The sequence below is a fragment of the Eleutherodactylus coqui genome, chromosome 9, assembly GCF_035609145.1.
Source record: "Eleutherodactylus coqui strain aEleCoq1 chromosome 9, aEleCoq1.hap1, whole genome shotgun sequence".
Taxonomy (NCBI): domain Eukaryota; kingdom Metazoa; phylum Chordata; class Amphibia; order Anura; family Eleutherodactylidae; genus Eleutherodactylus; species Eleutherodactylus coqui.
The window spans coordinates 150,461,381-150,487,770 of NC_089845.1; the positions used below are offsets into that span (position 1 = coordinate 150,461,381).

Genomic DNA, 26,390 nt, shown 5'->3' on the forward strand with positions numbered 1-26,390 from the left:
TACTGCCTCTAGCTTGGATACTAGATGTGATACGGGTGGGCATAGAGGCTCTAGTACCCTGTTGTACCACCTCTAGGTTGGATACTAGATGTGATACGGGCAGGCATGGAGGCTCTAGTACCCTGTGTTACCACCTCTAGCTTGAATACAAGATGTGATATGATACGGGCAGGCATAGAGGTTATAGTACCCTGTTGTACCGCCTCTAGCTTGGATACAAGTGCAATACATGTAATTATGGAGGCTCTAGTACCCTTTGTATCATCTCTAGCTTGGATACAAGATGTGATATGGACAGGCATGGAGGCTTTAGTGCCCCATTGTACTGCCTCTAGCTTGGATACAAGATGTTTATATGGGCAGGCATGGAGGCTCTAGTACCCTGTTTTACCGCCTCCAGCTTGGATACAAGATGTGATACAGGTGGGCATGGAGGCTCTTGTACCCTGTTGTGCTATCTCTAGCTTGGATACAAGATGCGATACGTGTGCGCATGGAGGCTCTAGTACCCTCCTGTACCGCCTCCAGCTTGGATACAATATGTGATACCAGCAGGCATGGAGGCTCTTGTACCCTGTTGTACTATCTCTAGCTTGGATACAAGATGCGATACGTGTGCGCATGGAGGCTCTAGTACCCTCCTGTACCGCCTCCAGCTTGGACACAATATGTGATATGGGGGGCATGGAGGCTCTTGTACCCTGTTGTACTATCTCTAGCTTGGATACAAGATGTGATATGAGCGGTCATGGAGACATACAGGTTCCATATAGTAACTGAACCTCTAGAAAGTGCAAACCCGTAGGCTGTTAAAGTTGACATCCTAGATGGTCCCATTCATGTTCTATTGATGATAAATCCAGTGACCCGGCAGCCATGGAAGTGTGACGATGTTGTGGAGACATTCCTGTGACCCCCTTGTGTGTGCGGCCAAGCATTATCCTGCTGGAAAATGCTTCTTAGAAGCCGCCATGAGAGGAACACACGTGGCTGCAGGATGTCCTGAACATATCGCTGAGCTGTCATTGTGCCTCATACCACTACTAGGGATGACCGACTGTCATAGGTGATGGACCACTAGACCATCACACTAGCAGGAGGCAGTGTGCCGCTCCACAGCAAAGGCAGGATTGAGGTACTCCCCCCGAGGCCTCTAGACATGAATACGCCCGTCGTCAGTGTCCAAACTAAGCCTGGATTTATTGCTGAAGACAACCCAGTTTCACTCCGTAGCAGTCCGGTTTCGTCGTTCATGACACTACTGAAAATGAAGGCGATGGTGGGTGTTAAAGGCAGTACAAGTAATGGCCGTCGTGAGACTAAGTGTCCTTCAGCCAAGTGTCTTGCAATGGTTCAGACAGACCAAGGTGCCTGTAATGATGGTATCACCTGTCTCTGGATGGCAGACGACAAAACTGTTCCATTGCTGGTGCTTGCCGGACAATCATGCGTTCCTTTTTACTGGTGGTCGTGTGTTTTGGGCGTCCTCAACCTGGTCACATTGTGTGTGTGCCTTAACACATCCACTGATCCCAACACCTCCTAATAGTCTGGTCAGAACGGCCCAGGTGGCGAGAAATTTGGCAATATGACCATCCAGCTTCTCACATCCCAATAGTGCGCCCCTCTCAGACTCTGGTAACGGGGTGACATCTCTTCTCTGCGTCGTAGAGGCATCTAGTGGCCAACAAGCTCTACACAAGCAGAAGAAGAGGCCACTACACACAAGGAGCCTCCGAGAGCCTCTTATAGGCCAAGGGGGAACCACTTTTAGGGTCTCCGATGACAAGACCGTTCATCTAATCACCACAACTCTCATCATTTGTATATCTGCCTGAGATGGAACTGCATGCCAGGTTTTGCAACAAAAAACAACGCCTCCTAGGTGCTGGATTTTTCTTGACAAAGAATGTATTAAATGTTTGGTAACTTATAAAGCCATTATCATCAGCCAGAATTAATATTGGATCTAAATCTCGCTGCAAAATATATGGCATTCCAGATCTAAGAGGATAAAGGAGCTTATAAGGATTGTTCCCATCACAGACATTTATGACATATCTACAAGATATGCCATAAATCATAGCTGTACCTGTGTAGGGGATGGGGTCCTTGGACCTCCTTCCCTCCAGATCAGCTGACCTCCATTCTCTGCATCTGGATGGAGAATGAAGGGATCGGTGGCTTCCCCTATTTACTTCAGTAGGAGTTCTGCCATCCCGCCGCTGACTATATTGGTAGATTCACGGATTCATTGTTTTTTCATAGATTACAGTACTGTGCAAATGTTCTAGGCAGGTGTGGAAAATATATAAATACAAGAGCAAACACTGTTTATGGTGCCACACATTAGCAAAGCAAATGTACAAAGGTATGAACCATTCAGAATTACAATAAATATCTTCAACAAATATATAAAAGTTGCAATAAGTTTTTTATTTTCTCTTTATTTTTGGGCGCGCGATCACCTCAGTATACTAAATGACCTCATACAGGAGTTTATACTATTGTAGATAGTTGTACTTTGTGTATTGATATCCCTTTATCTGTATTGTATTATGATTCAGTATGTAAGTTTATACATTGAATTAAGTTTATTAGTATGAATTTTTCAATATATATGCAATGGCACTTTGTATTGCTTGCATTTACCTGTTGGGATGCACCTTTAGTACTGGACCTTTACCATAGTGTGTGCGTGGTCGTGTGTTCCACTGTGGGACGCATGCCTGTGTATGACATTTGTTGGTTCCTTCTAGATCTTTCTATTTGCCATCTGTGCAATTGTACGCCCCGGGCTGCGGCGCATGTCGGCAGGTATACGTTTGACGTTTTTTCCGCATTACATTTGATTGTCTCATATGGGGAACAGATGATCGTTCTCTTTGTAATTTGTGGCATTTTTTTTTTGTACTTTTATATATGTTTCACGAGGGATCGTTTTGAATAACCCCTTGATGAAGCTGAATGCAAAATGTGTGCCAAGACGTGGCGACTTCTGGGTCTATATGATACTGATATGCTCTTACTTTCTTGTGTGGGTATGTCTTTGGCATGATATATAACTTTGAGGATCCATAGTACCTCTTGTACTTACCATGGGCTTGTACACATGATCAGAGTATACTATGATTGTCTTCACATGATTTTACCCAGTGGTTTGCTGCTCTAGTGAGCGCCTTATGCCTTTTATGATTACTTTTATATCTTTGTTAAATAAAGAGATTTTGACTGTTGCATACTTTTGTAAGTGTGGAAAGAAATGCTGCATGAGGTATCTTTCATTTGCTGCACTACGTTTCCTGGCCAACCACAGTGTCTATGGACATCAATGCTGTGATATTACAGGATGTAGATAGAGATGAGCGAGTAGTGCCTTAGGCGAGTATCTCCCTGCTCGTCTATAAAGATCCTTTATAGACCTTTAAATGAATGATAGTCTGCTATCTGGACGTAGCCATACACATTTTAGTCCATAATGGCTGTTATTGTTATTCAAAGTAGCCATATATTTTCAATGAAATCACAGAGGTTAAGAGAAAAAATGCACAAAGACATAACTCACAGAAGAAATGACATTCATGGTGGGAATGCACTTCCACAGAATGATCATTCATGTAATGGTTGACTGCACCATATATATTACAGTACTATTGACTATCGAATGACCGACTTCTATTCAGATGATGATGGTCCAGACGAATGTTCATGGTTACATTTCTGCCAATAAATGATCGTTTTGGTTGAAATTGGCCATTTTAAGCAAGTGTATGTCCACCTTTAGGGTGGACACCCACTGGCGATTTTTTCTCCACTGCGATGCAAGACTAAAGTTAAAGTCTCGCATCGCAGTGTGAGAAAAAAATCGGCATGACGACGGGATATTGGCATCATGCCGACATATCGTCAGTCTTTTCAATGGGGCCAGCGGCAGCAGCGCTAGGCCCATTGAAAAGAGATGGAGAATGCCGGGGACTTCTGCCACAGCTGTCACAGCTGTGGCAGAAGTCCACGGCATTCTATTACATTGCTTTCAATGGGATCAGCACTGCTGCCAATCCCATTGAAAGCAATGGTTTCAGCCAAGCCCCGCAGAATGATTATCGAGGGCTTGAAATATAAGCCCTTCCCCGATAATCATCAATAATTGTTTAAAAATTTTTTTAAAAATTATTACTCACCTCTCCTGCGCTTAGCCGCGTCCTCCGGCTGGCTCCCCTGCACTGCTATGAAGCTCTTTCAGCAGCCGGGGATTTAAAAATCCCCGCCTCCTGAAAGGGCTGTGCAGATTGGCTGAGGGCTCAGCCAATAGCAGCTAGTGCTTAGCTATTGGCTGAGCTTTCAGCCAATCACACATAGCCCTTAGCTATTCATTCATGAATAGCTATATCTGTCGCTGGCCCCATTGAAACCACTTGCGATATGCTGGTTCTATACCAGCCTCTTTCTTGCGCTGCGAGGCGAGAGTTTTTGCGTGGTCTTGCAGCGCAAGAGAGAAAATATTGCAAGTGTGTGTCCACCCTTAGCGTCAGAGTTATAGTTGGGGATTTCCGTCACTGTACACAGTATAGATGATATTTTTCAAAAGCTCTCCTGCTAAATAGTCTCATTGATACTCTTTCTACTGCATATCAGGACTCCAGAGATCTCAGCCTTTCTGTTTAGCACAGAATGTGATCACAAAGGTTGCAGTGTTATCCGGAATAGTCATTGAGTTTATCTTTACAGAGGCTTGTACAATAGTGTAGGATGCTTCAAAGGAGATATCAATAACCCCTAGCGGCAAATAGCAATGTGCAAGAAAATAGCAGGCTGTTTTACATGCCTGACATTCAAAATGTATGCAGTAGTGGCTAATGCAAACACCAGACTATAGCTCAAGACACCAAGGAGTCCAAGGAGTCTCAAGACACCAAGTCAACATGATTGGATCTGGAAAGTGATATAAGAAGGCATCTCCCTTGAGAATCCACTTGTAGCATGTGATCTTGTGATGGAATATCAGGGCACACATAGCAGTCAGTCTGCACATAGTGTCAAATGCCAGCAAATTAATCCAGTGTTATAGGAAACCCCTATGAGTCAATGTGAGATCTTTGTCATACTGCAAAGTCCTTCGGCAGTTAGCACATAAACATTATTTTAGATTTGAAGTCTAAAGGCTTGAATATCTGTCCTGTTATTACAAAATAACAATCTGCAAATCCATATGGCGTTCAATTCATCAACCATGAAGGTGATGAAAAATGAGAAGATGAATCATGATAGACATCTCCAAATGTCTGCTTATGTGTTCTCTTTAGTAAGTTTGTCTAACTTTAGACAAGGGTTTTGAGTGCTTTGGATACAATAATACAGTAACATTACCTCTTCGTGCCTCCAGATGTTTCCTTCTCATGATGTGTTGCACAGGTTTTCTCTAGAAGCAGTAGCACCACTGGAGTAACTATAAGGGATGTGGTTGCACCAAGGCTCAGGAGCCTTAGGGGCCCATAAGGCCTCTCTTCTCCATATAGGGAACCCAGTACTATGAATAAAGCATTATAGTTGGGGCCCTGTTACAGGTTTTGCATTGGGGCCCGGGAGCCTCAACTTACGCCTCTGTGTTAAGGAGTTAAGAGACGTTGGGGCCCCCAAGATAAACTTTTCCACCCAGGCCCTTGAGCCTTTAGCTGCGCCCCTGAGTGGCACCATACTCAAGCACATGGAAGACAAAATGTAGCTAATGACATTTTCCAAAACTAGATTTTCAAAGTAAAGCCAAATTCGCATGAGTCCACAGACTCATCAACATTTGACATTCATGTAAATATGGTCTAGATAGTATGCTAAGCAAATTCTTTGGTCCCACAGTGCACCCATACCAGTGTCAACCACCGTACCAGCCGCAGTGTCTCCAGTAAGAGCCGCAGTGCCCCACATTTAGCCGCAATACCCCCAGTGCTGTCGCTAACCAAACCAGCTGAACCCTGTTTCATGTCGAACTTGACTAAAAGTTCTGTTTGCAGTGAAGCCAAACCTCAGACAGTTAGCCCTGTCCAATCCCCATGGTTCAATGTTTGGCATTGTTGCCTTGCAGTGTTGTGGTTCTAGGGTAAAATCTGACAACATCTGCATGGAATTTGTGTGTTCTCTCTGTGTTTCATAATAATCATTTTTATTTAACTCCATGTAGATGTTGGTCAGCTTTGAACCTAGGACTCCAGTGCTGGAAGGCAGTGCTAACCACTGAGCCACCATGCTTCTTCTTCCCCTCTCTTTTCAATAAATGTATGCACTGTATAAATAAAGGGGGTTATTATGAAGGAGAAACCCACACAAACACAGGGAGAATGCACAAACTCCATGCAGATGTTGTCCTTGGTAAGACTTGAACCTAGGACCTCACCAGTGAGGCCCATCTCACAGTTTGAAAAACACTGGATATATAATTGAATTAATTAAAGGGGCTTTCTCGCAGTATGCTATTGATGACCTGGCCTCAGGATAAGTTATCTTTGATCGGCGGGGGTCTGCCACTCAGGAGCCCCACTAATCAGCTGTTCACCAGCCCACTACACTAGTATATGAATCTGATGCGTTGCCGGAAACATACAGTTCCCATTCACTTGAATGGAAACCTTACATGCAGTTCCATTCCGGGCCACTGCATTGTGTTCAGCACTGTGTGTTTCCAACAACACATTGGCTCTGTACAACCTCCACTGATCAACTATCGATGACGTATCCTAAGGATAGGCAAACGATACAGTAAAGAGCTGGAAGACAGCTTTAAGTCTAGATATTTGAGATGTTCTAAATAAGTCTTCATGTTTGTACATGGAAAGTTATCACCAAATTAACAATATTTATTCAGGACCAAAAATATCAACCTCTAGGACAAAAAAAAAATCACCGTTCTTCGTGTTGATCAGCAAATGTTGCATTTTAGTCATGAGATCAAGGGTATGTTCACATATTTCTCACTGCGAATTTCAAAGGAATCCATGCGAATTCACACCAATTCAACATGGATTCTGCATCAAATTCACAGTGCAATATGCGTCCTGAAGTGTCCCATTGGTTTTAAAGGGAATCTGTGCCATGGTTTATATGGATTTTTCAGAAGACTTAAAATCCACCTGAGCAAAAAATGTAGTAACCTCAATCTATATTGGATTTTTCCCATTGACTGAGCTAAATCTCCGTGAGTGCCTGTGGCTCAAACAAATAGAAATCCATATTAGAAATCCATAGCAAAAACCAGACTTGCATTTATGCCATGTGAGCATAGCCTTACCCTCCCAACGGGGGATTAAAATAAGCCGCACACATTAGCCAGAAGTTGGCCAAACCCGCTGATTTTGATGGGACCAGTTGAACGTCTATTGTGTATAGGATTCTCCCGACACCCATCATCCTCCACAGCAGATGTTGGGTGAAAGAGAGCTTGGACATTTTGTATTTCAACTTGCCGGTTCATTTTGTTCTCAGGGGTGATAAGGATCCTCCAGAGGAGTCTCCCAGTGACTTACTCCACTCTTCCCATTGAGAACATATGCATGCTTGGCTAAGCGGTGTATCCAGGGGTGTAACTATAGAGGGTTCAGGGGATGCGGTTGCACCCGGGCCCAGGAGCCTTAGGGGGCACCGTTATAGGTTTTACATTGGGGCCCAGAAGCTTCAAGTTATGTCTCTGTGCAGCATGGTTTAGGTATGGGTACTGGTACAGATACAGATAGAGGGGGGGCCCAGCTCACCTTTTGCATCAGGGCCCCTGAGCCTTTACTTACGCCCCTGACGTATCCATACATATATATGTGGCGTCGGGGGGAACAGCAGTTAGCCAAACTTCTGTTTAGCCATTGGGTATACGAAGTGTATAACCAGCTTAACACTATCTTATAGCGTGCAGATACGATAGCGTAAAATAAGATGTCCAATATAGGAAAAAGTCACAAGCTAAAACTCCAGTTTAATGAGCGCTAGAATGAGAATAGCGGTCAGTATTACTATCACTGATTGCAATCTAAGCCCTGTCTATCACTGCAACTGTATAGCAGACTACATTGTAAATCATCCTACAGGAAGCAGTCTCTGTTTCGAAGGTTCCATGTTTAGTGTAACGTTCCTGAGGTTCCCAACACATGACTGCTATGTACAGCAACATATTGCATCACGGCAATCCTAACTTTTTATACGTCCATGACGGCTAGCATTTATAAAACTCTGTGGACTATGCAAAGTTACATGGGACCACATAAAAAAAACATAATTTCCAGAGCATTGTGATGTAGTTATTATATTGTAGCATCCTGTTATGGAACACTTTTTGTAGTATTTTGTAGGCTGATTAGTAGAAGACCAATAAAGTCCCCTGGTGCAAGCACCAAATCCTGAGGATGAATGGAAGGCTGAGTCAAGCTAGAGCCGGCTACCTGAACCAAGCGGAGATTGAACCCGCAACCTTCAGGTCGTGAGCGAGAGCTTAGGACTGCATTCTGCTGCCTTAAAGGGGTTGTCTCACGCCGAAACGGGTTTTTTTTTTATTCAATAGGCCCCCCGTTCGGCGCGAGACAAACCCAATGCATGTGTTAAAAAAAAAAAACGTTTAGTACTTACCCGAATTCCCGCCCTGCGGCGACTTCTTCCTTACCTTACTAAGATGGCCGCCGGGATCTTCACCCACGATGCACCGCGGGTCTTCTCCCATGGTGCACCGTGGGCTCTGTTCGGTCCATTACCGATTCCAGCCTCCTGATTGGCTGGAATCGGCACACGTGACGGGGCGGAGCTACAAGGACCAGCTCTCCGGCACGAGCCGCCCCATTCACCGCACAGAAGACCGCACAGCGCAAGCGCGTCTAAAATCAATTTTAGACGGATCCATGGCGACGGGGACGCTAGCAACGGAACAGGTAAGTGAATAACTTCTGTATGGCTCATAATTAATGCACGATGTACATTACAAAGTGCATTAATATGGCCATACAGAAGTGCTGAACCCCACTTGCTGCCGCGAGACAACCCCTTTAACACTCTGCGCCACACGAGGCTCCTAGAAAACTAGGAGCATTGGAAAATTAAAGTAATATTTTAGGTTTTGGGGGAAATTCATATCTGATTTCTAGACAGTCATCACATTGGTGATTTCATTATATACCATTACCATTTCACACAGGGTAGCTATGGCCTACCAGTGGGTCCTTTGATGGGCTTAACTTCTAACCAGAGGCGTAACTTGAAGCTTCTGGGCCCCGGTGCAAAATCTGTAACAGGGTCCCCAACTATAATACTTTTTTTTTTTTATAGTACTGGGCTCCCAGTATAGAGAAGAGAGGCCTTATGGGCCCCCTAAGGCTCCTGGGCCCGGGTGCAACCGCATCCCCTGCATCCCCTATAGTTACGCCCCTGCTTCTAACATAATAATAGAGCCTAAAGGTCCAGTAGAAGACAACACTAATTGGAGGTGACTTTGGAGTCAATCCTTTGCCACTAGGGTCTATTACTTAAGGTGTGATTCACAAATACCTACTAGAACTTGTTCCCGTGCGTGTACAATGGCAATAAGGAAGATTATGCTGGAATTAAAGGTAAACATGCACATGCTCTGTATAGGTAAAGGGTGATGCTCAGAATCATTGTCCCTGGTGGTCCCAAGGAACCATAGTCCAACATTGAATCCATATGTAATGATGAATGTACACTGGCCCTTTTTTAGAGACCACCACTAGTAGCATAGTGGACCTTCTTTGGCCTTCAGAACTGCAGCAAATCATCATGGCATCCATCTGCAGGTATCATAGGACCCAGGATGTGCCAAGAAAATATTCCTTACAAGATTATTTCAACCTCTACCAGCCTAAACTGTTGTCACCTGACCGGAAGGGCTCCTCCATGCAGGCTGCCTGCTCGAATTCTGTCTCTCATTAGCACGGTGCAACAGAAATCTGGATTCGTCTGACCAGGTGCCGTTTTCCCACTGCAGAGTGTTCCAATTTTTGCCCTTTTTGCCCACTAGAGTCTTGCCTTCCTGCTTCTGTTAGACAGCAAAGTTACTCAAACTAGTCGTCTGCTGTTATAGCCCATCCATGCTAAGGAACAATGAGTTGTGCATTCAGACACAGTATTTGGACTATTACCATTATACTGTATTAGGCTGCAACTTGCTTGAGTGAGCGCCACCCACTTGTCAGACTGATTCTTGAAATCTTTCTCCTACCCGTTTCATTGACAAGTTTATGTCCACAGGAATCCTTTCGGTGGATATTTTTCCTCAATCACACCATTCCATGATGACCTTTGACATCATTGCATGAAAACCCCTCACCGGATTGGCAGGTTTTGAAACCAATGACCAGGCTTTGTTTAAAGTTGCTTCTATCACTTGATTTTCCCATTCACACAGATCCATGGTAAACTTGCTGACTTGATTTTATGTTACACTCCGGGGTTACATGTCTAATTCCCAGAGAACAGCTCCTACGGATATGGCACATCCTGGGGCCTATGATACCTGCAGATGGATGCCATGATGATTTGCTGCAGTTCTGAAGGCCAAAGGAGGTCCACTATGCTACTAGAGGTGGTCTCTAAAAAAGTGCCAGTGTACATTAGGACAAGTTAAACATATTGATTCGCTATACAGAGATAATGAGTATAATAACTATGGCCCTCACCTAAGGCCATATAAATCACTATATGTGATATGAATACAACCTGACAAGAAAATAGTTAGCCAATGACAGGACATTTATGTTGACACATAGTCACTACGGCTCTGTACAATGGAGCCATAGGCTTCTTCATATGCCACCATGTCGTATATCCTTACGGCAGCCCTTTGCGGGGAAGCATTGCTTTTAGAAAGACTATTATCTTTGTAATACAGCATCCATTGATGTTCAGAGACATATAGACGTATAGTATGGTCCCATATGAACACCATATTATGGATCTATACAACTCAAACAGCTTGGGTAATACGCCCATGAGTGCATGAGCAGGGGCGTAGCTAAAGGATCATGAGCCTAGGTGCAAAAGTTTATCTTGGGGCCCCCCAATTTCTCTTAACTGCTTAACACAGAGGTGTAACTTGAAGCTTCTGGGCCCCAATGCAAAACCTGTAACAGGGCCCCCAACTATAATGCTTTATTCATAGTACAGGGCTCCCTATATGGAGAGGAGAGGCCTTATGGGCCCCCTGAAACTCCTGGGCCCGGGTGCAACCACATCCCTGGCATTCCCTATAGTTACGCAAGTGTGCATGAGCCCTTAAAGGGGGTTTACCATCAAAGACATGTATCCCCTATCAAAAGGATAGGAGATAAATGGAAGATGATTGAGGGTCCAACTGATCCCAAGAACGGCACTTCTGAATGGTCCATGGAATAGTGGTGGGGATGGATGACCCCATACCATTCTATGAGACAAAGGGAGATTTCCGTCCGCACCATAGAGATGATTGGAGCTGTGTTTGGGTATGCGCACCACCGTTCCATTCCCATGAGGGATTCGGGAGCAGTGCTCTCAGAGTCGCTGGAGTTTCCCCCAGTCGGACCCTCAGCGATCAGACATATATTCCCTACTTTGTGAATTGGAGATAAATGTCTTTGGTGGTAAAACACCATTACGATACATGGAAGAAGGGAGGATAAAGTGTTGTTTGGGGCTTTTTAATGAGGCGCCATCAGTTTCTGATTGGATTGGGCTCCGACAGGCATCACTTTAATTCATTTCTCTCCCTGTAACTTGCAGCGACTGTAAACCAAGTAATGCATGAAAAAGGCCAAACCGATTAGCCATGAAAAACATTTTTTCGAAGCCTCCCTGTGTAAATGGACAGATCGCATTCCCTGCCGGCGCTGCTCTTAAATGCACAATTACACTGAAGACTGAAAACATTAAATTAGTCCAGTTACCTGCCTAATGTACTCTGCAGAGCCCAAATGGTTAAAGCACTTTAGAGCCACGGTGGCTTATGGGTCAATGTTATCTAATATTGAACCGGCGGCGCTGCGTTAAGATGTTACAAGGCTTTCAGGAAACGGCAAATTAAATTATTTGTGCTGTTGTGAACACATTACTCCATAGTTGTCACCGGCCTGACAGTAAAGACATAAGTGCCGCCTATCACGCTTAACGACCGTCACGGAGAGCTCCTTTTTACGAAGATGGATATAAACGGATCTCCAAAGGGCGCAGTTTATTGACACAGACATGATAAAAGCTTATGAGCGGCGGAATATCAAATCGGTAGGTCACCGCGGTGCGCAGCACACAACAGCTTAATGTACTGCGGCTGCTGATCATTCACCAGAGGGGACAATTACTTTTCCGATGACGGTCATTTATGTTTTACATTTGGTTATTACATCTTTGTCCCTTAACATTTACTAGATGACGCTCGTTAGTAACCTACTATGTATACCCAGAGGCAGAGGCGAAGCTTGAAGCTCCTGGGTCCCAATGCAAAATCTGTAACAGGGCCCCAACTATAATGCTTTAGCCATTGTACTGGGCCCCCTATATGAAGAAGAGAGGCCTTATGGGCCCCCAAAGGCTCCTGGGGCCGGGTGCAATCGCATCCCCTAGAGTTACGCCAGTGCCTGAAGGAACAATCCCTGTTTGTAAGAAGGGTCCCCCGACAATAAACTGATCACAGCATTAATCTGCAAGTAATCCAACAGTTAGGGCCCTTTTACACGCAACAATCATTTTTGTTTTCAAATAATTGTTGAATTGTGCAAATGAATGATAATCGTTCAGTGTAAACATGGCCAACCATTGAATGATGAAGGATAATTGATTTGCTCATCGTTTGTGGTTCATTTTATGCAAGCATAAAAATCATAGCTTGCGGTTTACTAGTTGTTTTGCGCTAAAGTAAAGGCGATCGTTCAGTCATTTGCCGATCATTCCCAGGCATTTCCAGACTCCTCCGACAGACCAACGATGAGTCATGGTGAAAAATGATGAAAAAATCCTGACGATTATCTGCGTGTGTAAACGATAATCCCCCCAAAAAATTTTAATAAAAAAAGGGAAACTCACTTTTTTCACTTGTAAAGCCCTCGATTGTCAGACTAATCTTACAACTCTACAGAATTGGTATCGCTTTCTTCTATTTTTTGAGCTCTCCTAAGACAATATGAGCTTCCTTATTAACGAATTGATAGGATACAAAGGGCAGCTGCTCTGCAGGGTATCCGAAAAAATGATATTTGCAGGACTCTTTTTAGGACATTGAATTTTTTCCTTATTAAACATATTTTTTTACATCCTGTTGAAAATCTGACTTTGGATACTGGATATGTATAGCTATCAAAAATCAGTAAAAATACTTATTTAAAAAAAATGCAAATCGTATAACTCAGAAAAAAAGTCAGGGCTATTGAATGTAGAGAGGAAAAATGGCAGAAATCGCTGTGTTATTAGGCGCTAAATTAAGCCAAGTCATTAAGGGGTTAATGGAAGGTCCACTTCGAAACTAAGTGTCTACCATCCAAACTGACTCCCAGTTCTTCTAAAGTAAACAAATGAAGCAACTTTGTAAATAGTCTTAATTAAAAATACCTTACCATGCTATGTAAACCAACCGCACATGTGCCGATCTCCGGGTCTCTATCATTACAGACTACTAATCAACTAGTGTGGTCTGATTTTGTAGTTCTGTGTTCGGCCTCTTTCCAACGGGTGATAGTGATATCGCCGCGAGAATATCGAAGTGTTATTGCATTGGTGTTTTGTACGATATTGCTCTGTTTTCTCACGGTGACTTGATGATTTTGTGTCACGCAACTTTTTAACGTTATTCTGCCAGAGTTTTTGGGGGTAGGGTGGGGTTGAAAAATAAGCCCCACTCCGAAAATCAGCCCTAGCTGCATTAAAAATAAATACATCACCTAAGAGGCACTGACAGGTCCGCCACGCGTCTCCTCAGGTCCCCGGCAGACTTGCTTGTAGATTTTCCTTAGCACTTCCTGGTCAGTAGTTTGCAAAAACCCGCCTCCAGGAATCGCTGACTGTGATTGGTTCTTCAGTGTCGCAGCTCAGCCAAGCGCTGAGGGAAAACTGTAAGCAAGTCTACAGGGGACCTGGCAAAACGTGTGGTGGACCTGACAGCATCTCTTGGGGGATGTTTTTGTTTTTTTAATGCAGCTAGGGCTTATTTTAGGGCTTTTACAGTGGGATTTCCTATTGTAAAAGTTTCATTGCACCGCACGAAAACCATGTTTTCGAGCGATGCAACATACAGAAGGCTCCATAGCAAAACATGGGCTACAGAACCTTACAAATCACGGCAATATTCAGCAAGCCGCGTTTTTGTTCTCATAATGTAGCAGCCTACAAAACATCGCTAACGTGAAGGAACGCATGGGAGAGCACGGGCTTCACATACACGTGATTTGTAGCATGTATGATTGTGCTTTCACACAAAAACGATAGTCACTGAATAGAGGTGTAGCGTTCCAAAGTTCTCTTCTGGCCACCCACCTCTATTCCGAATAAACAGGAAGTCTTTCATAGATGAACAACTGCCTGTTTACATGGTCTGCACGAAATGAATGAATGACAAACAATGAGCAAATGAATTATCATTCCATGTTCAATCGTTGGCCGTGTTTACACTGAATAATTATCATTCAGAATCACACAATCCAACAATTATCTGAACGCTAATTGTCTCGTGTAAAAGGGTCCTTAAGGGCCATTTACATGCAACAATTATTGCTCACAATTTATTCAAACGACCGAAAATGAGCAATAATCGTTACATGTAAACACTGCCATTGCGCACTTTTCGTCTAAACGATGATTTTAAGGAGAACTTAAAATCCATCATTCAGCCATAGAGAGATAAAGTATCTCTCAATAGACCACATGCTGTGGTCTCTGCGGGAGACGGGGATTACTTTGTATTCTGCAAGCAACGAGAACAATACAGGTGTTTGCACAGTAGGGTGTGCTCCTGGAGGCCCTTTTACATGGAAATGAAGATGATAAAGTGTTAATGGCCATCAGTGCCCATTAACACTTTATGCAAAAAGATCACTAAAAGACTATCTTTGCGTGTAAATGGGCCTGCAGGCTATTAGACTTCAAAATTACCTATTCTTTGTTTCAGAAGTGTTTGGCTGCGGCTTACTCCCCTCTTCCCATTAGAAACACATGTACACTTAGCTGAGCTAGCGAGTGAACGGGGAGGGGGAGGGAGGGGGAGTAGTAGATGTCTGTTGACAGTTATTTTAAGTATTTGGCCACTTTTTTTCTGTACCTTATTCCCCTTATTCTACTTTCTGTAGGTAATCAAGAGCAAACAGCAGAGAGAGCAGAATAACGCATGATTTCAGATTAGAGCGGGCTCACACGAACAGGTCAGATTTTGCAGGCGGATTTCCACAGCGGAAGACCTGCGATCATTCGCGGAAACTAATTGCGAATGATCACTGAAGATCATGGATGCTAGCGATTCTTCCACACAGATATGTGCATTTGCACGGCGTATTATCTGCGCAGTAGAGAGATCTCTCCCCTCCAGCTGGCATTCTGGCTTTTCTATCTATTTTCCTCTGAAGTTGCGAGCTTTTCTACCGCTCATGCGCAATGTCAATTGCATATGGGCGACGGAACACTCGCATCCATTGACTTCGATGGGGGCCGTCCATGCAGAAACCGCACTAAAATAGAGCATGCTGTCATTTTGCTTACGCAATTCATACCCGCGAGTGTGAACGAAAATACATGCCTTCCAGTGCCCGAGTGTTACCATCTGGACGGTGATCATGGATTCCGTTCGTGTAGTACCCCCTCTAAGACTATACGGGGGGTTTCTTTTTAGCTGACACATTGGTCTGCATGGGAACTGTATACACAGAATAGTACAATACTTCCAATCCAGAGAATTCTCAATGTTGCTCCATTGTTTTTGGATGCATTGGAGTAATGAGGAAATACACAAAAGCCACTTCTAGATCCTCCATTTAATTAGTTTGACAAGTCTGCTGTCTCGTTAGTGCGATATTATTAGAATGTGTGATGGTGACATTGACGACATAGCGCCCTATAATGACTCTGATAATACATTACTAGACACACGCTGTCAGACTGTGACTTCTCCTGGTTCTCCGCTCTTATAATGGGCCGGTAGAGCGCCATGAACTACGTCTGGAAGCAGAGCTAGAATACAGCTTGTGTGCTGGCTGGAAACTCCCTTTGGAGACGCTCTTTGATGTCAGTGTTCTCTCCCCCAGACAACAGCTGCTTTGGACTTTAATGAACAATCCCTTCTATGTCCTCGGAAGCATTTCAGCAGGGTCATGTTCTAGAAAATACTACACAGGGAAAGTAATGTTTGCAACTTCAGTGTGTGAAGTTTGGAGAAAAGTAGCGGATGCCAGAAGTGTTCTTCTTGTTCCTTTGTGTTTGTGCACTGAGCAATCTGCTGGCACTGGAGTTATAAAGAATAAAATGGGAATTATCTCATGTTCCCAGCTTAGCTAAATAAGGTGCTAATTTATCATGCCCATCTCATGTGCCAGGGTTGCGTAGTTTTCATGCCACTAGCCTTCTATGCGCGTCTTTATCCCTTCCATGACCAGGCAGTTACATCTGTACAGTAGCACTATCCAAATAACTGCTGCCTTTACCGATGTATAGAAGAAACCGATTCTGTGGCCTCGGAAAAAGCAGATTCTGGTAAGTGGGCTTTTCAAAAACGTAGTTGCTGGTAACTTGATCATGGTGCTTTTTAAGGGGTTTGTCCAGAAACAGTGCCATGCTTATCCATGGGTTGTGGATGGAACTGCATCTCAACCCCAGTCAAGTGAATAATGCTGAACTGCCATACCAGTCGCAGCCCATGGACAGACATGGTTTCAGACCCTTTCTTCTAGTCCTGGCCAAACCCGCTTAAAGGAGTTTTCCAAGGAGAATACTACGGATGACCTATCCTCAGAATAGGTCATCAATAGTTGATCGGCCAAGGTCTATCACTCGGGATCCCAACCAATCAGCTGAGCGGGCGCATGCAGTCAGCGCCGTGTATACACAGAGGTCAGAGTGGAAGTAGTGTAGTGTGGTGACCGGCGCTTGTAACTGCAGGCACAGCTTGCGTTGACTTCAATGAGAGCTGCGCCAACATATCGGCCGGCTGTGAAAGTGGCGGCCAATATGCACTCGTATGAAAAAACCCTGAGAGAAACAATATCCTGCCTTGCTGATAATGCACAAGACTGCTCTCAGGGTAATGGTCATGGGGCAACTGCAACAAATGCCATATCCTTCAAAAAGTGGTTATATGATGAAACCCAGGGGCCTCCTAGGTGCAGCCTTCAGGAGTAGCCCAAAGTCAGATTTGCCTGTGGCACAGTGTGTCCACACCTACTGCATGACAATAAGCTTTCTAATGGCTTTTTGCACTCAGATAACATAGTAACAGGACCCTTTCATTACTTAATCAGAGCACTCCAAGAGCTAATTAGCCTTGAAGCTATTTACATAGTTCACACTCCAGCAGTCTTGCAGGTTACAATTATAGAACTGATGCATGGATACATTTAATGCTTTGAAAATTATGTCGCTGGCATAAGAAAATCTCCGATAGATAAGTATGAATATTTATGATCCTCCAGGATCAATTAGGAGACCTTATCACATTACATCATCCTTAACCTTACATGCCTTGTGTGCCTTAGAAAGGGGATTTCCAAAATTTCCCTAATCTTTCCACTTATTGCCATTATTCCAAACACCCCATCTAAATCGTTAAACTGAACTTCAGTATCTTTTTTGCTGACTTCCGTCACTTTACTGCCAACATCAGATTTCCACATTGTTATTGGCCGTTGCGGAGGGCAAAAACTACATCTCCCACAATGCCCCATTGCCAGTTACTGATGAGTGCACATTTACAACTGTAAAGACTGTGCCATCATTACAGAATGCGAAGGCACTGAGCGTGCCCGACCAGTAAAACAGCGGAGCCTACAGGACGTAACCGTTGGATACCAGTGGAGAACTAAGCAAGAGGGGACCACAGGTGCAGCAATGTCTCTGCAGCTTTGTAAAACTAGTTATAACATTATATTGTGAAACTACATGCTCTCACCTTATGACACATATAATATTCACTTTGAATCACCAGAATACCCCTTTAAGGCCCTCATTACAAGAAACAACTATATTAATCACTGATGAACCATTGGTGGTCTGAAAAGTTGTGCAACAAAGATCTGATGATCGTTTTCATCAGCACAATCCTCACTGCTGGGCTGCAGGGGGCCCCTAGGATGAGGGACCACTCTGGTACAAACATACAAGTATCTGGCTTTTCCCTTGTCTCCACCCCCTGCCCACTCTTTCCATGGGTCTCTCGTAGATTACAGACACGGCATCAACCTAGTCAGCCAATCTCAGATTTGCTAGGATTGGATGGGATGACCTGTTATTGGCTGACAGCCAAAGGAGCAATATCTGTGTGTCTGAGCAGCCTACAGCAAAAGATGGAGGTGCAAGAGGAAGTAGTCTTACAAGCAGGGGCGTAACTATAGAGGGTGCAGGGGATGCGGTTGCACCCGGGCCCAGGAGCCTTAGGGGGCCCATAAGGCCTCTCCTCTCCATATAGGGAGCCCAGTACTATGAATAAAGCATTATAGTTGGGGGCCCTGTAACAGGTTTTGCATTGGGGCCCAGAAGCTTCAAGTTACGCCTCTGCTTACAAGCGTCAGTACAGGTAGCTAACTACCTTCTTTCTCAGGGAGTTACCCCTCTATTGGACATCCCTAGACTACCAGGGATTTCCTTACTAACCCATTCACTGCCCTAGACCACCAGGGTTATTAGGGAATTGCATAAGAGAATTGCGTAAACATAAATTACTTGATGAATACTGATTATCAAGATTATCCCATTGAATTCTGATAATCACTACATATGAAGGAAGTGCTGTGTATGCAACTCCCTTAGGCCACCTGCAGACGGCCGGGTCGGATTTCGCAGCAAGAATTATCAGTGACCAGTGTGGCTTACTTTCTTCCGCGTCTGCTCTGTGATGAGCTGGCTGCCACCCAGCCGGAGCATGCGCAGAGCGGAGGCGGCGCGTCGGGCGTGACATTCCTGTGCGGGCCTCTGTGAGACCCGCACAGAAATAGAACATGCCGCGACTTGTTTTCCGCGTGTGTTTTCACAAATCACGGCCATCTACATGGGATTGCGTTTTGTAATGCAGTCGGGCACGGGCGGAAATTCTGCGGAAAATCCCGCCGCGGAATTTTCCGCCCATGTTCAGGGGGCCTTATGTAGAAAAAAAAAGGTATTTTGGTATTTTTAGCTTGTTTGGCAACAAACACAAAAAGAAAAGAAAGCGGAGATTAAAATCAAAAATCGAGAAGAGATTGAAAAAAGATCAAGATTTACATTTTTGGCCAAATCATCCAACCCTCATCCGCCTCTAGGATACCGGAGTAAACACTGCAGGCGAAGGCACAAACCCCCATAATCCTCCTACATTGATTTCATCCTTTTACAGTCAGGTTTTTCTCCAGTTCTGGGTATGAAATGTGCTACACTTAAGTATCAGTGCAAGAGGAAGAAAAGCGCTATAAGAAAGTATGTCTTTGGAATAAGCCTAGCTTATACCAAGACGCCTGGTCTTTGAACTAATCTCCAATGCATGCAAGGAGGATGCGCCATGTTACACGCTCAGCTATATAAATATTCATGTCGGATGAGTCACCGGCTCTAAAACCGAACCTTCCTGAGGAAATCCAGCAGAAATGTATTATGCTGACATTCAGCACAACACAATACAGTCAGCTGCCGTATAATAAGCCGTGGTTTCCCTCCAATCAATGTAACTAACATTACTTAATTAACTGGTTCCGCCCCGTAATGAATGCCCAAAAATGTACAATATGCAATCAGGTGGATGGACCTTCGAAATAGTGAATCCATACCTGAGTGTTGTATAAATCGAAGATCCTGTTCACCATATCTGCCTTATGATATAACGGAAGCTACACACTAGAATTGGCTAGATCCAAATGGCATCTGATGGACTTCAACTTATAATGGCGTCCATTCGGCTATTCTTGCCATCTAAGGTAAGAGGAATGCCGCTGTGAATCAGTAGATGTTTATCAGTAATTGCACTTTCATTTAAGGCGGTATGTATCAACATCCGCTACTAGTACTTCACTACATTGTGGGTGACACCTTCACAAAAGTGTGAAGATATACACGTTTTAACCACACACCATGGCCTGTATTATTAAGCAAGTCAGAATGTAGTCAGGCCTGTACTTAGGAAAGGTAAGGACAAATAGCTATTAATTAGAAAGTCTGAAGGGTAAAACATATTATTTAACCCTTTCTATTATTTCTGTCTGTTTTTGCGTAAGGCTATGTTCACATCCGTGTTTGGAGCCTCCACCCCATATCCGGCATGAAATGACAGACCAAAAAGTCTGGCCTTTCAGGGCTTTTTCATCCAGTAAAATGCCAGACAACCAAATGGAAACCCAACGGACCCTATTATAGTCAATGAGGTCCCTTTGGTTCTGTTTGGTTCAGTCATAAAAGGAATCCGTTCAGCCAGTGGATTCTCCTCTTCTGGTCCCATAATGGAGCAATGTGAATATAGCCTAAAGTGGATGACAACTACTATCGCAACTGTCAAACATCCCATAAGGAATACCACCCAGCTTATCTAAAGTCATAGAGTGCCACTAAGGGGTGGGTGATAACAAAAATGCAAGAAGAGGAAGATATAACATATCTTATGCCGATGGCTGTGATGAACGGAAGAAGGAGGAAGTGTGAGGGATCGTCGGCCGTGGTTACTGGCCATAAAATTCACCCCACATCATGTAATCTATGTCATCCAACCTCCTGATGATCATACATTTTCAGGACCTAAAGATAAAAAGAAAAGTTCAGATTGTAGAGTTGGAAAGCTGAAGTAATTATTCAACTGTCAGCCATCTCCTCCGACCTCCCCATAAATATACACTCTTGGCTTGATCAGGGTTGGACTAGCCCACAATAGTACCAGAGAGTCCTCAGATGGGCCTAGGCTCTTGTAAACAAAATGAGCACTTAATACTACAAGGGCTCGATAGAAAACACCCCCATTTCAAGCTGACTTTGGGCACAGCCAGTTGCCATTAGGGTCTGTTTCTTGGTAATTGATTCATAACCTATTAGACCTTGCCAACAAAAAGATGATGGCAAAACTGAAAGTTGACATGTAAAGGCTCTATGTAACTGGAGAGTGGACAATCATAATAATTTCTTCTGGGAAACCCAATGAGTTCCATATCAAACTAAGACAAACTGATAAATAAAAGATTGGGCATGATCAAATCCAAGCTACCCAATCCTCACTTCCGCCAATATCTGCCATCATGAGACAAAGACATCAGATGTAGAGATGAGCGAGCGTACTCTCTAAGGCAAACTACTCGAGCAAGTAGTGCCTTATGCGAGTACCTGCCTGCTCATCTCTAAAGATTTGGGTGGCGGTGAGTGGCGGGGAGCGGCGGGGGACAGCTGGGAGGAACGGAGGGGAGATCTCTCCCCCATTCCTCCCTGCTCACTCCCACAACTCACCGCTCTCCTCCGCCGGCACCCGAATCTTTAGAGACGAGCGGGCAGTTACTCGCATAAGGCACTACTTGCTCGAGTAGTTTGCCTTAGCGAGTACGCTCGCTCATCTCTGCGATCTGATGTTATTAATCTCATGTGCAATTATGCAATTTGCATGCTACCTATAGAAGGATGCAAGGGTCCTTGTACTAAAATATGTTTTTTTACTGTGTGCCAGAGTTTCTCTTTGATTTATAACTCAGATGGCACATGTAAATCAGTACCTTGTAGAAACATATTTGGCCCAAACAGTCTGAATTAACTGAATTATCCACTATATTTTTGGAATCTTGGATGTCTACGACCTTTGCTGGTTCACTGGCCGTCCTTCCCTGGACCACTCTTGGTAGCTACTAACCAACTCATATTGGGAACAAGCCACAAGAACTGCTCAGATTCTTATGTTTGCCCATTTTTCTTGTTTTTAAGGCTGCATTCAGACGAACGTATATCAGCTTGGTTTTCACGCCGAGTCGATATACGTTGTCCTTGTGTGCAGGGGGGGAGGATGGAAGAGCCAGGAGCAGAACCTGAGCTCCCGCCCCCTGTCTGCCTCCTCTCCACCCCTCTGCACTATTTGCAATAGGGAGAGGCGGGGCAGGGGTGGGGCTAAGTTCTGCTAATTAACCCCGCCCCCGCTCCGCCTCTCCCCATTGCAAATAGTGCAGAGGGGCGGAGAGGAGACAGAGAGGGGTGGGAGCTCAGTTCCTGCTCCTGGCTCTTCCATCCTCCCCCCCTGCAGATGAGGACACTGTATATCGACTCGGCGTGAAAACCGAGCCGATATACGTTTGTCTGAATGCAGCCTTACACATCAACCTTAAGAACTGACCCCTTGCTGACAAATATATCCCATCCCTTAATCAATGTTAAATACTTCACCTGTCAATGGTTTTGATGTTATGGCTGATCGATGTATCGATCTTACGATCACATGGTTCTTCACTTTGCAAGCTTAATAGGACATTTCATGTACTTTTTCCTTCTGTACTGGTAATACATTATTGTACCTTAATGGGAAATGTCCTTGTCAAAATGTCAGGAAAACAATTAAAATATGAAACAGGAACATTTTATGTCCCTAATGGCATTTTTGGACTGAGAAATACATTGGAGTGTTTATGACCCCAAAAGAAAAGTTTATTGCCCCTAAGTACAATACAAAAATACTTCTCTTGTACGTCACTCGAGTGTCAGTGACATTAAAAATATAGACTATCTTCTTTGCAATGATTATCTGGAAAGGATAATGGCCCTGTCATATTAATGGTCAGAAACTAAAAATGAGAATGTTTCCATTCTTTTATCTTTCGATCCACCCTACTGGGTGTATAATGAATAATGAGGGGAATCTATCATGCCAAAACAGGTGGAAAGAGCTGAAAATTCTAGTGTAAGCATCATCAGTTCACAACGCTCTGTGTTTAAAGTGGGTTTGGTTTGTTCTGAGAGGGCATGTCCACCTTTCCCCGACAGATGGCTGGCATAGATTTCTGCTTAGTTGCACAGACAGCCCAAGAAGCTCCGATGTGTATGAAGAGTTCTTCTCATCTCAGCCGAACATGGCTGGGATGGGAACACTGCTCTGTATGGGTTGGCCAGAAGAACGGAAACAGCCAAGCATGGCTGGCCTATGCTGTTTCTATAACTCCCATAGAAGTTAATGAGAGTTACGTAAATAGCGTAGTACAGATAGCTACACCGTTTCCATGGGTTATAGAAAAAGCTCCCTATGCGATGTTGTTTTTGGAACTCCCGTTGAGTTCTATGGCAATTATGGAAACAACATAGAAAAGTCAGCTCGGCGGTTTCTGTAATTATAACCACCCCTGGTCGCCTCCTACACCTGGTCCGAGGCAGTGGGGGCCACCACTGGAAATAATTGCAGGTCCCAGAAGTTAAACCCACACCTATAAAACCCATCAATCTCTGAGATGGGAATACCTTCTTTCTTGACAAATGAACCAATGTCGCACAAGAGTTTTTCATATACTAAAAAGGCTGTAAACTCAAAAACTATGATTTTACCGCTTTACCATTACTTATCATTGATTGTCATATAGCTCTTTCTACCTCTACCACAGCAGCAAATCACAGCACAACCTGAAGTACAAATCAACAAACTTGCAATTAACTTTTGATGAACGTACAATATTTACAGCAATTTTACTGATATGAGCAATTCTTAAAATAGAGTGAGGAAGCATCTGGAATATTAATACTGTGCTATAAACAAGGGCCGAGAGTCCACCCTATAACCGACATCACCTTTGGACACAATACAATAGTATTCTCCTCTTCATATACAGTTAAGCAGTTTTATGTTAGGATAGTGGAACAGTGTGAAAGCTACTGTAAGTGCTCCTCCTCAGGAGAACATATCTCAGGGATGGACCTTTGACATAGCAGCCATTTGTATATTAGTACATAGTCTACTCCGAGCATGAAAAGAGACATTGTGGAAGGAGATTTTCCACCTATAAATAGATGATGTAATCCTTTATTTGCAGCCTTCAATAGACAGATTGTGTTTTTGAAGTTTACGAGTTTGCATTCTTGGTTGTTCCTACCAGTTTTATAAGGTGGAATTATTTTATTTGTTGACCTCTACAAGAGATTTGCATTTCAGTAGTTATGGAAGCTTAGTCAGATGCTGTCAGCTTTGTACTTCTTCCTAAGTTTGGCATTATGTCACCATTATGCTTAAAGTAATAAGAATTATCATGTTTACAATCTAAAAGTTACAATGTTGCAGCAGTGGCTTATTCCAGCCATTACACTCGATTTGTGGATGTTAATTTCAGTTAATTAGTTGCTGCCTGGCACTTCTGGTAGCGCCTTATCTGCGATGGGAACAAAAGATCATGCATTTTAAATCCAACATACCGAATTTTTTTCTCCTCCGTATTTGGCCCTTGATGGATGATCCAAAGACCCCAATACATTTTAGATTGTCAACCAATCTAAGCAAAATCATTGGGTTTGGCCAACTTTTATCTCAAGTAGATGACAAGCTTACAACCCCAACCTCAACAGCCTAATTTCTTCAATGGTTCCTTATCAGCTGGTCTACCAGTAGGACGAACACTGAGAGCCTGATGTCAAAAACTGTGCTGCGCAAAGTCACAGATCAGAGTTCAGCCTCATTGGAAAACTAAAACATGGACTATGATTGGAGTTAACAGACAATAAGTTGGGAATTTGTTATGGGCTATGTGCCATGATTATGGCATAAAAAGTCACAAATTATGGCACATGTCACATTTGCATTTTGCCAGTTTTGAAAGGTAGTAAGAAGTGGGTAGAGCTTGGTGAGAGTGGGCTGGCCTCCCATGACTTGACATAGTTACTATAATTCATGGCAGGAGTTGGTATAAAATGTAGCTCAAATCTATGCCACTTCTTAGATCTACATTTCTGGTCCATGGAAATCCAAAGAAGCTTTCAATAAGGGCTCACACCCACTTGTGATTTTTTTCCCCGTGATGCGACAGCGATTATTAAGAAACCAATGATTTTCAATGGTTTCATATTAATTTGTGATGTTTCAGCAGAGTTTCGCATCGCAGAGAAGAAATCAATGAATAGCTAAGCACTGCCTGTAATTGGCAGAGTGCTCAGCCACTCAGCACAGCTCTTTCAGGAGGCGGGGATATTTAAATCCCCGCCTGCTGAAAGTGCTGGACAGCAGTGCAGGGGAGCCAGCCGGAGCATGCATCTGAGCGGCGGAGAGGTGAGTAAAGATTTTTTTATTTTTTTCACCAGCTAGGGATGATTTTCAGGGCAGTGCTTATATTTCAAGCCCTTCCCCGAAAATCATGCTGCGGTAGTTGCCACAAAACCACTGCTTTTAATGGGGCCGGCAGCAGCGCCGACCCCATTAAAATCAAAGGGATATCATCCTGGACTTCTGCCACAGCTGTGACAGGGGATTCCTTTATTTCCGTGGTCCCTGTGGGGATGAAGGAAACTCCTGTTACAGCTGTCACAGCTGTGGCAGAAGTCCGCGGTATTCTCCGTATGCTTTTAATGGGGCTGGCGCTGCTGCCGCTGGCCCCATTGAAAGCACTGGCGATATCGCAGTGTTTTTCTTGTGCTGCGAGGCAAGTGTTTTCAGTCGCTCTCGCACGCAAGAAACAAAAACGCCAGTGGGTGTGAGCCCTAAATTTGGCACTTCTTTCCCTCGCTCACATAAAATTGCCAGTCTTTGTTGGAATGGCCCTAAGTCTTATGACACATGCATAAATTAATATGTGTGTACAGAGAAATAGTGACGAAGAAAGTGCAAGAACTACACTACCGGCCAAACTTTTTAGAAAGCTCTAAGATTTTGTTATTTTGACATTAACACAGTACCGAGTCCAGCAAATAATGTGAAATGGTTCAAAAGTAAGATAAAAACATAAAGAAATAATGAAAGTTTAACCTGAAACACAAGAATAGTCTGAATTTATGATTGTAACCAAAAGGGAACACATGAAGGACAGCTGCTCTGCCTCACAGAAAGCAAATTATGGTTTGAAATTGGATGCAAACTATTCCTACAGCTGTCTCAACTTTTGTAGAATAGTTTTAAACCCTCTGATTCTATATAACCGGCATTGGAACAGACTGCATAAGACCCTCTAGGGCTGGATGTAGACAGGTTTGCTTTTCAGGACAAAGCACATTGCTATCGTAATGGCAAGAAAAAGGCAATTAGGCAAAGCAGACAGACAATTCTAACCCTTAGGGCTCTTTCCCATGATCGTAGGCATTTTTACGCG

The 26,390-nt window shown here is 43.8% G+C and overlaps 1 protein-coding gene across 3 annotated transcripts in view; it reads left to right on the forward strand.

Annotated features, from left to right (window-relative positions):
- NCALD (neurocalcin delta) overlaps window positions 1-26,390 on the forward strand; it is a 104,915-nt gene that overhangs the window by 49,973 nt on the left and 28,552 nt on the right. The window contains exon 1 of one of the 3 annotated variants that reach the window (XM_066578629.1): window positions 15,295-15,356. The exons of the other annotated variants lie outside the window; for them this stretch is intronic. The gene's annotated coding sequence lies outside the window, so the exon portion shown is untranslated. Of the gene's footprint in view, window positions 1-15,294; window positions 15,357-26,390 lie in introns of those variants that run through there. 3 annotated transcript variants of the gene reach the window in all.